General features: G+C 36.1%; 1 pseudogene; it reads left to right on the top strand.

The window, feature by feature from the left end:
• Positions 1-15,591: 15,591 nt before the first annotated feature.
• Positions 15,592-15,667, top strand: LOC116525371 (annotated as a pseudogene).
• Positions 15,668-17,435: the final 1,768 nt, after the last annotated feature.

The raw sequence follows: 17,435 nt of genomic DNA, 5'->3' as shown, positions 1-17,435 counted from the left end.
AGTCTTGAACTCCTGACCTCAAGTGACCTCCTGCATCAGCTTCCCAAAGCACTGGAATAACAGGTGTGAGCCACTACACCCTATCTTCTAGTCACATCCTACCACATTGGATTTATCATATCTCTACATCTGTCTATTTTTCTGTCACCTATCAATCTAATTTTTCAATTACTTCAAGTGAAACTAGAGACATCACTATGCTCTCTCCTACATATTGCAGCATTCATATTAATCAGAGTTCAATATTTGTTTTTAATTTGGATCTTAAATGTATATTCATAGAGCTTTGTCAAATGCCCTTTTCTAATCAGTCCCCAACACCATCCACCAGAGGTAATCTCTGTTCTAAATGTTTTCCACCATAGATCAGTTTTGCCTGTTCAAGAACTTCATGTAAATGAAATCATATATTATTTTCTCTTCTGTATAGGACTTCCTTCACTCAGCATGATATTTTTGACATTCATCCATGTTGCATGTATTGGGGCACATTCCTTTTTATTGCTAAGTATTATTTTTATGAGTATTCCACAGTAAAATTATCCATTCTCCTACTGAACACTTAGGTTCACTGACTGAACACTGTTTTGCCTACATTAAACATTTTATACACATGGGAGATAACATTATTTTCGAATCAGTTTCTGGGTAGTATTCAGTAATGTTAGAAAAAAGAGGCATTACACTGATGGAATTGCAAATCACTACCCTATAAAGTGCACCAACAGAGTGAGCTATTGCCTTTTCCCAGATTTGAGTCTCTGATCTTTATGGTTTCCTTTTGCTGTGGCTTAGATGTGTCCCTCAAAGTTCATGTTTTGGAAACTTAAAACTCAATGCAACAGTGTTGAATATGCATATTTCGATTTTATGAGTGATTAGGTTGTTAGGGCTCTGCCCTCATGAATGAATGTTGTTTTGGGAGTGGGTCTGTTGTCACAGGAGTGTATTCATCATCACAAAATACCACAGACTGGATGGCATAAACAACAGAAATCTATTTTCTCACAATTTTGGAGGCCAAAATTCCAAGATCAAGGTGTTAGCAGGTTTAATTTTTTCTGAGGCCTCCATCTGTCTTCACATGCTTCTTCTCTATTTGTATGCATCCCTGGGTCTCTCTGTGTTTCCAAATCTCCTCTTCTTACAAGGATACCAGACAGATTGGATTATGGCCCACTCTAATGGTCTCATTTTAACTTAATCACCTTCTTAAAGGCCCTCTCTCCAAATATAATAGTTTCTCCTTATCCACAGGGGATACATTCCAACACCCCCAGTGGATGCCTGAAACCTTGGATAGTACAGAACCTTATATACATATATATTTTTAAAAATCTAGTAACCAAGATAACTGCTAAGTGACTAACAGTCAGGTAGAGTATATGGTACAGATATGCTGGACAAAGGGATCATTCACATCCTGGGCTGGACAGGGTGGGGCAGAGCAGGAGAGCAAGATTGCATCACTCTACTCAGAATAGCTCACAATTTAAAACTTATGAATTATTTATTTCTGGAATTTTCCATCTCATATTTTCAGACTGTGGTTGATCACTCAGAAAGTGAAACCATGAAAAAGGAGGGACTACTGTGCAGTCACATTTGAGGCACTGGGAATTACAGCTTCAACACATATGGAGGACACAATTCAGTCCCTGTCAACTTCACACAGAAGAGAAGGCGATATGACCACAAGACAGAGATTAAAGCGATATTGCCACAAGCCCAGGAATGCCAGTTACAGAAGGTGAGGAACCAATTATCCTGAGAGACAGCATGATGCTGCCAGCATCTTGACTTTTTGCTCATTGAAACTGGTTTAAGACGTCTGATATCTAGAACTTTAAGGGCATAAAGATGTATTGGTTTAAGCTATTTGTGGTTTAAACCCTTTGTTGTTTGTGGTAATTTGCCATAGGAAACTGATAGAAGAAACTGAAAACATATACATGTGTATTTCTCTCCACAAACAAGATACTGATATTTCAAGCCAATTGTAATCACTCAGCTAGAGCATGGGGAAGAGTGATGACTAGTGGAGAAAAAAATAATTTCTAAATTACCCCTCATGGATCACTGCAGCCTCAACCTCCTGGGCTCAGGTGATCCTCCCACCTCAGTCTCCCTGGTAGCTTGTATTACAAGCATGTGACACCATGCCTGGCTAACTTTTATGTTTTGTTGTAAAGATGGGATTCTGCCCTTTTGCCCAGGCTGGTCTTAAACTCCTGGGCTCAAGTGATCTACTCACTTTGGCCTCCCAAAGTGCTGGGATTACAGGTGTGAGCCACTGTGCCCAGGCTTAAATTTGATTTCAAACCTTGTTACATATCAGAGTGTCTGTTTAAAAAAAAAAAAAAAAAAAGGCTGGGCGCGGTGGCTCACGCCTGTAATCCCAGCACTTTGGGAGGCCGAGGCGGGTGGATCACGAGGTCAAGAGATCAAGACCATCCTGGTCAACATGGTGAAACCCCGTCTCTACTAAAACTACAAAAAATTACCTGCGCATGGTGGCGCGTGCCTGTAATCCCAGCGACTCAGGAGGCTGAGGCAGGAGAATTGCCTGAACCCAGGAGGCGGAGGTTGCGGTGAGCCGAGATCGCGCCATTGCACTCCAGCCTGGGTAACGTGAGTGAAACTCCAACTCAAAAAAAAAAAAAGACTTCATATGTGTGAGCCAAAGAGCTTAAAATGTAATTCAGAGCAATCAAGAGATGAAATGTATAATAAAAGTACAAAAAATAACAAATACAGTGATGTGTATAGCCTTATCTCAGAGTTTTTGAGGTATAGGATGATCTGTACTGGAAAAGAAGTTTAAAATGTAAGGTATTTTGGAAGATCTTTATGGAGTATTTAAATCTTACTCAACATTATGTAATCCATAAAGAAAAATATTTTGAAAGCAAAGAATGTGAGAAATCTTTCAGTGCTAGTAAAACAGTAGCTAGAAATCAAAGAATTCATACTAGGGAGTAGCTGGGTAATGTAGATGTGTAATAGGTAGAAAAAGCCATTCAATTTAAACTGCCACCTGATTACAAATAAAAGCAGTAACACTGGGAAGAAACCTTATGAATGTGGTAACGATGGGAAAGCATTCAGCTGTACTTCTGACCATAGCCTGATATAATTCATATTTGGAAGAAGGCCAACAAATACAGGAATTGTGGAAATGTCTTTTAAAATAATTCAAGTCTTATATCCCATCAAGAAACTCTTACAGGAGATAAATGATATGGATGTAAAGAGCAAAGGAAAGATTTCAACTGCAAATCTCAGTACATATCAGGGAACTCAAAAAGGAGAGAAGTCCTATGAATGTGATAAATATGGAAAAGCATTCCATCAGAATGCAAACCTTATTGTCTACCAAAGAGTTCATACTGGGAAGAAATCATACGACTGTAAGAAATGTGGGAAAGCTTTTATAGGAATTCAAACCTTACTATACATTGAACATAGAGGGGAAAAATCTTATGCATGATAACAAGAGTTGAAAGAAAACACATATCATCGTACAGAAGAATATATAGAAGGTAGAAAAAACTTTAGTTGGTGAGCACATCTCATTAGTATTCATAGAAATCATACCACAGGGAAATTCAATGAATGTAAGAAATGTGGAAAAGCCTTTCCCTAGAATTCAACTGTCATGTGGCATTAGATCATTAATACTGGGGAGAAAACCTATGGGTGTAATAAATGTGGGGAAGTCTTCAATTTAAATGCAAGCCTAATTAAACATAAGAGAACACATATTGAAGAAAAATCATTTGGGTGTAAAGAACATGGAAAAGCTTTCAACTGAAGTAGAAACGTTATCAAACATCAGGTAATGCACACTTGGAAGAAACTCTATGGGTGTAGAGAATGTGGAAATGCTGTCAAATCAAGTAGAGGCCTAAGTAAATATCTGAAAACTCACTGGGGGTGAAGCTCTATGAACGCAGAAATTCTTTCTGTCATAATACAAACCTTACCATACAGGAGACAGTTCATACTGGGGAGAAACCATATAAATGCAATCATTGTACAAACCTCATAGCACATCTGAGAACTGACACTATGGAGAAATCCTATGAATGCCAGAAAGAGTCCCAAGAAATTACACATCATTAAAAGCCAGCATGTTTGTACTGCAGAGATACCTTTTGTAAGGACTAATTATGGAAGAGACTTTGGTTAGAGAACACATCTCCTTCAACATCAGAGAGATAATACTGGAGAGAAACTCTATAAATGTAAGAAATGTGAGAAAGCCTTCAACAAGAGTTCAGTTCTCCTGCAGCACAGGGGAATTCATTTTGGTAAGAAACTCAATGCATGTAAACAATATGAAAAAGCCTTTATTTCAAATACAAATTTAATTAAACATCAGAGAACTCCTACTGGAGAAAAACCTAAACAGAAATAACATAAAGCCTTATAAATGCCTTTAATCATACTACAAACCTTATTGTATACCAGGTAAGTCATACTGGTTGCAAACCCTATGTATGTATAAAGTGTGGGAATATATTCAGCTGCAGTTCTTCTTTTGCTCCTGAGAGAATTTATACTTGGAGATAAACTTTGTGAATGTGATCAGTGAAGAAAAGTTCATCTATTACCTATTTGTACAGTTGAAATCAAAGAAAAGAGGAAAAAGGAAGAGGAGGGGGAGAAAAAGGAGGAAGAAGTGGAATAGAAGGAAGGAAGATGGCGATAAAAGGAGAGAGGAGGAGACAGGAAAAGAGAAAGGGATAGAGGGAACCTAGGTAGGAGGAATACTTGGATATTTAAAGGTCAATAATTTTCCAAAAATAATGAAAGACAACAAACCAAAACTCAATATACTCCGAGAATCCTGAGCTTGATAAAAATATATATATATTTAAAAATACCTGAACAGGTCTGACACAGTGGCTTATGCCTGAAATCCCAGAAATTTGGGAGGCTGTGGCAAAAGGATTGCTTGAACCCAGGAGTTTGAAACTAACCTGGTCAACACAGCAAGATCCCATTTCTCGAAGAACAAAAATAAAAATAAAAAATTAGCCAGGCATGGTAGCATATACCTATAGTCCCAGCTACTTGGGAGGCTGAGGCAGGAGGACTGCTTGAGCCCAGGTGTTTGAGGCTGCAGTGAGCCACAATCTTACCACTGTACTCCAGCCTGAGCCACAGAGACTCTGTATCAAAAAAAAAAAAAAAGTGAATTATATTAAAACTGCTTAAAACAAGAGATAATGATAAATTTATGAGGTTATCCAAAGAAAAAAGGAAAAAGAGGCACATTACATAGAGAGGAACAAAAATAAAAAGTATAGCAATCTTATAATCAGAAACTATGTAAGTCAGAAGGCAACAGAATAACATCTATAAAGTGCTTAAAGAAAAATGCTTAAAAAGACTTTTCAAATAAACAAAAGCCCAGGAGAATTCATTACAAGTTGACCTGAAGTACAAAAATCTTAAAGGAAGAGTTTCAGGCAGAATGAATATGATACCAGAGAGAAACCTGGATCTATGTAAGTAAAACGATAAATTCAAAATAAAAGTAAATATAAAGGATATGATGTTATGAATGTCTAAAATAAAATTAGTTATGTTTTGGATCTGTTGCATATTTCAAACTAAAATATATGAAATGAACAGCATCAAAGATGGAAGGAAAGAATTCATAATATACTATTATAAAGTACTTTGATAACACACAAAGTTATATAACTATTTGAAGGTAGACTGTAAATTCTTAGTGTAATAATTATGCACACAAGTGCATATAGTATAAACCCTAAAAATGTATTTAACTAAAAACAAGTATAAAAAAGTAAACTGAAAAACTAAATTAAAATAACACATTAAAGCAAGCAGAAGAAAGGTTTTGAAAAACAAAGGACAGAAAATTAGAAATGGTTTAGCAAAATTATAGTTTTATATTTAGTCATACCACTAATTAAATATCAATGGTTATAATAATACAGAGATTTTCAGATTGTGTTAAAATACATATCCTATCAACAACAAATCCATTTTAAATATATGTCAGGTTAGAAACAATGTTGAAACACTATATATCATGCAGTCACAATTATAAGACAGTTAATGTAGCTATCTTAATGCTAGAAGTTACCTTCAGAACAAGGAATATCAGCAGGTATAAAGAGTGGCCTTACAAAATGTTAAGAAAACAAGCATCTTAAATGTGTATATATCCTAGCTTCAAAATACATAGAATAAAAACATAACTGAAAGGAGAAAGAGAAATCCTCAATTATAGTTGGAGATTTTAATAGTCCTCTCACAGTAAATCAACAGAAATAGACAGAAAATATATAGAAGATTTGAGCAACACTGTCAACCAACCAGGCTCAATTACTATTTTCATTATAATACCCCACTGCAAACAGAAGATATGCATGTGGAATATCCACCAAGATAAACTATATTCTTGCCCTTAAAACAAATGTCAATACATTTAAAAGAACTGGAATTATCAAAAGTATGTTCTCTGACTAAAAAGGAATTAAACCACAAATCAATAACATTGATATCTGTGAAAATCCAAATATTTGGAAATAAAGCAGTTCCTTTCTAAATATTACAGGGTCAAAGTCACAAAGCAAATTATAAAATAATTCAAATGTAAGGAAAATGAAAAAGCATATCATATTTGGATGCAAAACATCCAGTGCTATAGTTCTTAGAGGGATAGTTACAGCATGGAATGAGTATATTGGGAAAGAAATGTCTCAAATCATTGAACTGGTCTCAAAGGCTGTGGCCTCAGGGTGTGACCCAGTGTGACACCACCTGTAGTGTCCACAGGAGAACCTGCATCACCGCTCCCCCAAATCCAGGCAGTGAAGCATAGAAACAGACTCCTCTGTGTGGAGGCAGGGACCTTTGTGTGTGGCATAGCTCCAATGGAATGTGGCCATAGGTACCCATCACCCTCCAAGAACCTCTAGTCCCAGCTGACCCATGGAGCAGGAGAAAGCAGGGCCAGCTTTCCCATAGGACAAGGACACATCAATTCTGCAAGCCCTCCTGCTTGTCAGGCACTCTGTGGGCTCCTGCGAGACTGTCTCACAAGAACATGTACACAGAGTAGTGTCTGCTGCCCAGCCTGGGTGCTTTGCTTACCTGAATACATTTTCAATGTTCTGGGGACACTTACGATCCCCCAGTGTACCCAGAATCTGACTCTGAGGGACCAGAGAATGGAGCCATGAGCCAATAATAGCACCCCAGGGCTATGGTGCATAGATCAGAAGTGCAGAGCCTAGATTCGTGGCAGGCACTCAAGAGGGAGAGGAGCCCACACTCTCGGAGCACCAAGAGGCATGAGTTGTGCTGATTTGTGGGATAGCACAGGAATAGGGCATGCCTCCCTTGGCTGGGCTAGCCCAGAAAGGTGTCCTGTCTCTCTGCTGCAGCCTCTGCCTGAAGGACCCCTGCAGCTGAGAACGCCTAACAGAAGAAATGCAGGCACAGTGCCAGTGATCTTAAGGGGCTTGCGGAAGGTCCAGGAACAGACCTGGTGAAGGGTCACCTCTCTCCCTGCTACACCACAGAGCATGGTGGCAAGTGAGAGGAAATACAGAGGAGCCACATGGCTAAGTATGAGCTTATCTACCTCCCATTACTCTTAAGCACCATCTACTGGAGCACAGCCCAAACTACAACACCAATAATATTTTGCTAATATATCCTTCTGTGAAACCAAGGGCAAGAATTCAGCCATAAATGAAGACCCTGTACAGAGGTTTGGCCCTCAGAAAAGATCCAGGAATAAAGCCAGCTGACTATACCCATACTACAGGTAAAGAAACACCAACCCTCCCAGAAGAGAAAAAATCAGTGCAAGAACTCTGGCAATTCAAAAGAGTCAGTCCAAGAACTCTGGCAATTCAAAAGAGTCAGTCCAAGAACTCTGGCAAATTCCAATTCTGGAAGTAAGAGTATCTTCTTACTTCCAAATGAGCCCACAAGCTCCCCAGCAATGGTTCTTAATCAGACTGAAGTGACTGAAATGACAGACATAAAAATAAGAATCTGGATGACAAGGAAGCTCAATGAGAGTCAGAAGAAAGTTGAACCCCAAACCAAAGAATACAAAAAATCTGGTTAAATGATCCATAAGCTGAAAGACAAAATTGCCATTTTAACAAAGAACTACACTGAACTTCCAGAACTGAAAAATTCACTACAAGAATTTCATAATATACTCAGAAATATTAAAAGGCAGATAATTGAGGCAGAAACTGACAAGAAAACTCTGAACTTAAAGTCAGCATTTGACCAACTGGACTTAAATCTACAGAACTTTCCACACAACAGCCAAGAATATACATTCTTCTTATCCGCACACAGAACATATTCTAAGATCCACCACATGCTTCATCATAAAGCAAGTCTCAATAAATTAAAAAAAAAAAAACCTGAAATTATACCAAGCACCTTCTTAGACAACAGTACAATAAAACTAGAAATCAGTATCAAGATCTCTCAAAACTACACACATACATGGGAATTAAACAACTTGCTCCTGAATATCTCCTGGGTGAACACTGAAATTAAGGTAGAAATTAAAATATTGTTTGAAATTAATAAAAATAGGGACACAATTTTCTAAAATCTCTGGGATGCAGCCAAAGCACTGTTAAAAGTTTACAGTGCTGAACACCTTCATCAAGAAATTAGAAAGATTTCAAATTAACAATCTAACTTTGCACTTAAAGTAGAAAAAAAGAACAAACCAACACCAAAGCTAGCAAAAAAAATAAATAAATAAAGTTAGAGAATAACTTAATGAAATTCCGATAAAAAAAAAATCCATATGAAAGATCAGTGAAACCAAGAGTTGGTTATTCAAAAAAATAAACATGATTGATAGAAAACTAGCTACGGTAACTAAGAAAAATAAATAGAAGATCCAAATAAGTAGAGTCAGAAATGACAAAGATGATATTACAACTGATCCCACAAAAATACAGAAGATCCTTGGAAACTATTAGGAACAACTCTGAACAACTGTATGCACACATATTAGAAAATTGAGTGGAAATAGATAAATTCCTGGAATCACACCACCTCCCAACATTGAATAAAGAAAAAACTGAAACCCTGAATAGACTGTTGTCAAGCTCTGAAACTGAATCACTAATAAAAATCCCACTAACGAAAAATAAAAATAAAAAAATAACAAATAAAAAAAAAAAAAAAAAAGCCCTGGCGTAGATGGTTTTGACCAAAATGCTGATAGTGTTATGAACAATGAAATCTTCAGTGGAGATGAGGAACTTATTGGGAACTGGAGGACAGGTCACGCTTGCTATGCTTTAGTAAAGAGACTGGCAGCATTTTGTCCCCCAGAGATCTGTGGAACTTTGAATTTGGGAGAGATAATTTAGGGTATCTGGCAGAAGAAATTGCTAAGCAGCAAAGCGTTCAGGAGGTAACCTTTTTATGAAAGCATACAGTTATATGCATTCACAGAGATGGTTTAAAACTGGAACTTATGTTTAAAAGGGAAGCAGAGCATAAATGTTTGGAAAATTTGTAGCCTGACCATGTGGTACAAAAGAAAAACCAATTTTCTAGGGAGGAATTTAAGCCAGCTGCAGAAATTTGCATAAGTAACTAGGAACCAAATGTTAATCACCAAGACAACAGGGAAAATGCCTCCAGAATATGCTAGAGATCTTGGCAGCAGTACCTCCTATTACAAGCCTGGAGACCTAGGAGGGAAAAAGTGGCTTCATGGGCTGGTCTCAGGGCCCTACTCCTCTGTGCAGCCTCAGGACTTTGTGCCCTGCATCCCCGCTGCTCCAGTTTCATCCATAGCTAAAAGAGGTCAAGGTACCGCTTGGGCCATTGCTTCAGAGGGTGAAAGCCCCAAGCCTTGGTGGCTTCCATGTGGCATTGGGTCCGCAGTGTGCAGAAGACAAGAGTTGAGCTTTGGAAACAACCCTTGCCTAGATTTCAGAGGATGTATGGAAATGCCTGGATGCCCAGGCAGAAGCCTGCTACAGAGGCAGAGCCCTCATGAAGAACCTCTACTAGGGTGATGCAGAGGTGAAATGTGGGGTTGGGCACCCACACTCCCCACATCCCCACTGGGGCACTGCCTAGTGGAGCTGTGAGGGTCATCACCCTCCAGAGCCCAGAACAGATCCACTGACAGCTCATACCATGCATCTGGAAAAGCCACAGGCACTCAATGCCAGCTGGTGAAAGCAGCTGCAGAGGCTATACCCTACAGAGCCACAGAGGTGGAGCTGTTCAGGGTCATGCGAGCCCACCCCTTGCAGCAGTGTGCCCTGGAAGTTAACAGGGAGTCAGAGGAGATTTTGGAGCTTTATTTAATTACTGCCTGGACAGGTTTCAGACTCACATAGAGACTGTGACCCCTTTGTTTTGGCCGATTTCTCCCATTTGGAATGGGAACATTTACCAAATGCCTGTACCCCCACTGTATCTTGAAAGTAACTAACTTTTAATTTTACAGGCTCACAGGTGGAAGGGACTTGCCATGTCTCAGATGAGACTTTGTTCTTGGACTTTTGAATTAATGCTGGAATGAGTTAGTACTCTGGGGGATTTTTGGGAAGGCATGATTGGTTTTGAAATGTGAAAAGGACATGAAATTTGGGTGGGGCCAGGGATGGAATGATATGGTTTGCATATGTCCCCACCCAAATCTCATCTTGAGTGGTAATCCAAATTGTAATCCCTACCTATCAAAAGAGGGGCCTGGTAGAGGTGATTGGATCATGGAGGTGGTTCCCCCATGCTGTTCTTATGATAGTGAGTTCTCATGAATCTGTTTGACAAGTGTCTGGTGCTTCCCCTGCTCTCCCTTGCCTGTTGCCACGTAAGATGTGTCTTACTTCTCCTTCACCTTCTACGATGATTGTAAGTTTCCTCAGGCCTCCATAGCCATGTGGAACTGTGAGTCCATTAAACCTCTTTTCTTTGTAAATTATCCAGTCTTGGGTAGTATCTTTGTAACACTGTGAAAACAGACTAAAACAACACAGTACTGGAAATCCTAGCCAAAGCCATCAGGCAAGAGAAAGAAACATAAGGCATCCAAGAAATCAAACTATCTCTTCACTGGTGCTCTGATTCTATGCTTAGAAAACTCTTGAAGACCAATAAGCTTGAAGAGCTAATAACTGCAGTAAAGTTTCAGGATACAAAATTAATGTTAAAAATTAATAGGATTTATATATATCAATAACATCCAGGCTGAAGTCAAAAACACAATTCCATTTAAAGTAGTTATGAAATAATTGAAATACTTAGGAATACAGCTAACCAAGGAGGTGAAAGGTATCTACAAAAGAACTACAAAACACTGCCTGAGAAAAATCAGGATGACACAAATAAGTGAAAAATCTTTCCATACTCATGATAGGAAAAATCATTTCGTTAAAATTACCATACTGCCCAAAGCAATTTACAGATTCAACACTATTCCTATCAAACTATCAATGTCATTCTTCACAGAATTAGGAAAAACTATGTAAAAATTCATATGGAAAGAAAAAAGAGCCCAAATACCCAAAGCAATACTAAGCAAATTGAACAAAGCCAGTGGCATCAATCTACTCAATTTTAAATTATAAGGCTACAGTTACTAAAATAGCATAGTGTTGGTACAAAAACAGACTCATAGACCAATGCAACAAAATAGAAAACTCAGAAATAAAATCACACACACACAACTATCTGATCTTCAACAAGGCTGACAAAATCAAGCAATGAGGAAAGGACTACCTGTTTGATAAATTGTGCTGGGATAACTTGCTAGCCATATACAGAAGCGAGAAACTAGACCCTTACCTTTCACCATATGCAAGAATTAACTCAAGATAGATTAAAGATTTAAATGTAAGACCTCAAACTATAAAAATCCTAGAAGAAAATGTAGGAAATACCCTTCTCAACATCAGCCTTGGGAAAGAATATTTGGCTAAGTCCTCAAAAGCAAGTGCAATAAGAATGAAAATTGACAAGTGGGACATAAAAAATATTCTGCACAGCAAAAGAAACTACCAAGGGAGTAAACAGGCAATCTACAGATATAAAATCAATGTACAAAAATCAATAGCATTTATATACTGGTGAGAGAAGATGCTTATACACTATTGGTGGGAATGTAAATTAGCACAGCCATTATGAAGAAAAGTATGGAGATTCCTCACAAAACTAAAAACAGAACTACCACATGACTTAACAATCCCTCTTTTGGTTATATAACCAAAAGAAAGGAAATCAATATATTGAATAGATAACCCACAGTCCCATGTTTATTGCAGCAATATTCACAATAACCAACATTTGTGACCATCAAAGTATGGATGAATAAAATGTGGTATATGTACATAATATTATTCAGCCATAAAAAAGAATGGAATCTTTTCATGTGCAGCAATATGGATGGAAGTGGAGGATGTTAAGTGGAATAAACCAGATACAAAAATACAAATATTGCATGTTCTCACTCATATGTGGGAGCTAAAAAATTGACCTCATGAATAGAATGGTGGTAACTAGAGGCTGGGAAGGGTATGGGGGAGGCAGGGATGAAAAGAGGTTGGTTAACAGGTAGATGGAATAAGTTTTAGTGTCCAATAGCACAATAGGGTGATTACAGTTAACAGTAATTGTGTATTTTAAAAAGCTGGAAAGAAAAAATTTGGAATGTTCCCAATACAAAGAAATGATAAATATTTGAGATGATGGATATCCTAATTGCTCTGATTTGATCATTAGACATTGTATTCATGCATCAAAAAAATCACATGTACTCCATATGTGCAACTATTATGTATCCACAAAAAATAAAAATTAGAAATGTTAACTTCCCATATGCTTAAAAAAATAAGCATCCACCTTAAGAAAAAAAGTACATCCAAATCAAGCAGAAGGAACAACATTATAAAAATGAAATTAAAAATAGAAAAATAAATATAACCAATGAAAATGATAAACCACTAGCCAGACTAAGATAAATGGAGAAGACAAGTTATGCTATCAGGAAAGGGACTACAGATTCTATAGATATTAAAAGGAAAACAAGGTAACATTGTGAACAGTTCTGTCCATAGAATAATTTATGCCCATAGATTCTACAACTTAGATGATATAAACATTCTTTTTCTTTACAACTTTTATTTTATGTTTGGGGGAGTATATGTACAGGTTTGTTACGTGGGTAAATTGTGTGTCACAGTGGTTTGATTTACAAATTATTTCATCACCCAGATAAGCATAGTACCTGATGGGTAGTTTTTCAATCATCACCCTCATCCCACCCTCCACCCTCATTTAGGCCCAATGTCTATTGTTCTCTACTTTGTGTGCATATGTACTCAATGTTTAGCTCCTACTTATAAGAGAGAACATGTGGTATTTGGTTTTCTGTTCTGGCATTAATTTGCTTAGGATAATGGCCTCCAGCTGCATCCATGCTGCTGCAAAGGCCATGATTTCATTCTTTTTTATGGCTGTGTAATATTTCATGGTGTATTCTTGAAAGACACAAAGTGCTAAGGCTTACTCAAGAAGAAACAACTGGAATAGCTCTGTATCTCTTAAAAAATAGATTTCATAATTTAAAACTTTCCAACAAAGGAAGCTCAAAGCCTAAAGACTTCACTGGAGAAATCTACCACATATATAAGGAAGAAATACCAGTTTTACAGAAATTCTTCCAGAACACAGAAGACAAGGAACAACTTTCCAAGTCATCTAGTTATACCAGCATTAGTCTAATCCAAACTAGACAAAGACATTACAAGAAAGAGACCAGTATTCTCCCTTAAGATAGAACTAAAATACTAAAAAATAGTCACAGATGACGAATGTCTATATAAAAAGTCTCAATGAGATCATAAAAATCTGCTAGAGTGAGTTTAGCACACTCATAGGAAGCTAAGTCAATATGAAATAATTTTGTTAGTATACACTGGAATGAACAAATGGAAATTCAAGTAATAAAAACAGTGCTATTTATAAAGTACTAACAATGTTAATGGCATGGAAGTATATCTAACAAAATCTTTGTAAGTTCTGTATGCTGAAACCTACAGAAGACTGATAAAAGAAATAAAAAATCTTAAGACACATTGTGTTAATCTATTGCAAGGCACAATATTTTTAAGATGTGAGATTTCCCAAAATTAATCTTTAGATTTATTTGTAAGTAGCAGTCTTAGAAACATCTTTTATTTAGATGTCTTTAAACACTGAACAGAGTCATGAACACATCTGTACACTAAAAACTTGTTTCTCAAATTGATGTGCATGTAGCACTTTGAAAACATCTTCTATACATGTGTTTAAAAACAAGTTTTATATCATAGCATAGTAGTAAATACATCCAATCACTGAAATAACACCATTTTTAAACTGGCACACAAGTGGCACTCTCAGAAACACTTTTATATGTGTGACTTTAAACTCTGTATAATATGTACTGCAGAGTTCCATACATACTTTTACTGAAATAACACTGTTCTCAATTTAGTGTGGAAGTTTCACTCAGATATTTCTTCCGAATCTCTGCCTTACAACACTGTCTACTCACATTAATGGGGTGGTCACATCTGAGTTCACCACAAATGATGCATTTGAAGACCCATGTATAAAACATGATGTAGGAATTCTACTTGTACAGCTTCTTGAGTTGTATTATTTCAGTGAATGAATGTATTCACTATAATGTAATGCATGTAAAACTTTGTTTAAATACAAATGTATAAAAGAGTTTTCTGAGAATGTTACTTGGGCACTCATTTGAGAATGTTATTTCAGTGAGTGAATACATTCAACACACACTAATGAATGTAAAACAGTGTTAAAAGACATATACAAATGGTTATCTTTAGATTTAATACAACCCTAATAAAAACACATCATGATTATTCTGTAGAAATAAGCTAAGTCTAAAAATTTATATGGAACTGCAAAGGAAAAAGAAAGCCAAAGAAATTTTGAAAAAAAAAAAAGAGCTAAGAAGGCTTACATCATCTGATTTCAAAGCTAAATATTCATTAATCAAGAAACTAAGTTATTACTGAAAGGATAGGCACAAAGATCAGTGAAGTAAAACAGACTCTGGAAATGGACTGACATAAATGTTCATTGATTTTTGACACATGTTCAATGGTAATTCGATCTACATTCTTCTACAAAGAGTATTGAAACTGCTGGATATCCATAAGCAAATAAACCCTAACCCATACTTCACATAATATACGAATATTAACTAACAATGGATTGTAAGCCTCAATGAAAAACCTAAACCCCTAAAACTTCTAGAAGAAACAGAAGAAATATTTTAGGTAAGACAGTGTAAGCACAATCAGTAAGAGAAATAATTGATAAAATGAACTTTATCAACATTATAAACTTCTGCCTTTTGAAAGACAGTTAAAAATGAAAGGACAAGCCATACACTGTGCAAAAATATTTACACAAAATACATATCCAATAAAGAACTTCCATCTAGAATATATTTTAAAAACTATCAAAACTTAAGAAAACAACTAGATTTAAAAATAGGCAAAAGATTTAAAAAGACATTTCAAGACTATACTTTCAGGGATCATTTCTATAGTTTGTTACATAAAAAGACATTTCATCAAAAATATATATGTAAGACAAATAAGCCCATGAAAACATAATTTAGTCATTCAGAAAATGCAAATTGAAGCGATAATGAGGTACTATTAGATACTTATTACAATTGCTAACATAGTGATATGGTAAATGTTTAGCTAGGTCTCCAAAAAACATAAAAAAGCCCTGATTAATAGCTTTTGCTAGTTTCTCTGGTGTAAATTCTCCCATCCTGGTTGATTCCAAGCTATAACACAATTTCACATAGCTCACAAAATTCCTGGTAATTTAATACTTACTTCTTGTAAGCCAGTGTGAACTTACTCTAGTACACCATAGCTAACACAAAACAAAACTGGGAATATCCATTGTTGTTATGTGGAATATCAGGTACTCTCATCCATTATGGTCAGAATGCCAAGTGATACAGTCAATTTGTAAAATGGTTTGACAGTTTCTCATCAAGATAAACATGCACTTACCATAGGACCCAACAATCTTACACCTAGGTATATACAAAGAGAACTGAAAATATATCTTACCACAAACTCTTATATATATTTTGTAATTTTTTTATACTTAACTCCAACTGGCAAAAAGCCAAATGTCTTTGATCTGGTGAATGAATAACCATTTGAGTTATTCATATATACATATATGTGATTAAATAACAAAATTTAAAGTGAATAACAAATATATGAATAACTCAGATGGTTCATATATATGCAGAATATATATAGCCATATTTTAATAATTTTATTTTATTGCTACTCAGCAATAAATAAAATGCAATAACATGTTTGAGTCTCAATTAGGTAGGCGAAGTGAAAGATATCAGACTAAGAAACCTATATACTATATGAATTCATCCATATCACATTCTGGAAAAAGCAAAATTATATATAGAAAGACCAGATCAGTGGTGACAAGGGGTTGGGGAAACAGCTTGACTATAAAAGAACAGGAGAATTTCCTGTAATGGTGGAACTGTTCTGTATGCGGATTATGGTGGTAGTTACATGACTATATGAGTTTGCCAAAATTCATAAAATTTACACTAATAAGGGTGAATTTCACAGTGTTATTCCTCAATAAAACCTGACTAGCCAAGAAACTAACAAACCACTGCAGAATAGAGCCCCAACCCTAAGTTCAAATGTAAACAATATATCTGTACACTCTACCACATGTCATATATGTGTCTGTATAATTTGATAAAATCTTAAAATATATAAATTTGAATATAAAATATACTGAGCATTATATACTTAATGTGACTTGTAAAGCAGATTAGACAGACACCTTACGATAGTGAAAATATTTGAAAATGGTATTTGTGAAGACATGGGTCACTGAAGCCAGTTTTGATGCTTATTGTTCTCATTTTATATGTCCCTATAGAAAACACAGGTTAAACAATTTAAGTAATTTTTTCTTTGACTTGTCTTCTCATCGGGGAAGGTAACTTTATTTCAAACTTGTACACAACTGCTACATAGTGATAGTTCCCGGGTCAACACTATTAAATACAAAGAGATTGTTCAGGGCTTTAATTTTCATCTAAAAATACTGTCTCAAGAAATATCTTCTTGTGAAATGAGGCAGTTGTAATACTCCACAAATAACCCTGAATTTAAGAATGATTTTAAATTCAATATGTAATTTTAAACTCCTAGCCTTAGAATTTGCATTATCTCCATTTTTAGGTGGGGAGTCAGACATGAACATCTGTTTTGCTCAGATTTTACAGTTCATAAAGTAGCAAGAATTAACAGAAGCAGTCACACTCAAATTCTGTAGTGGGAATGCAG

This window comes from Sapajus apella, unplaced genomic scaffold, assembly GCF_009761245.1.
Source record: "Sapajus apella isolate SASKATOON/1434 unplaced genomic scaffold, GSC_monkey_1.0 scaffold47, whole genome shotgun sequence".
NCBI lineage: Eukaryota > Metazoa > Chordata > Mammalia > Primates > Cebidae > Sapajus > Sapajus apella.
The sequence above is the reverse complement of the archived record's forward strand: the minus strand, read 5'-3'. Positions and strand labels throughout refer to the sequence as shown.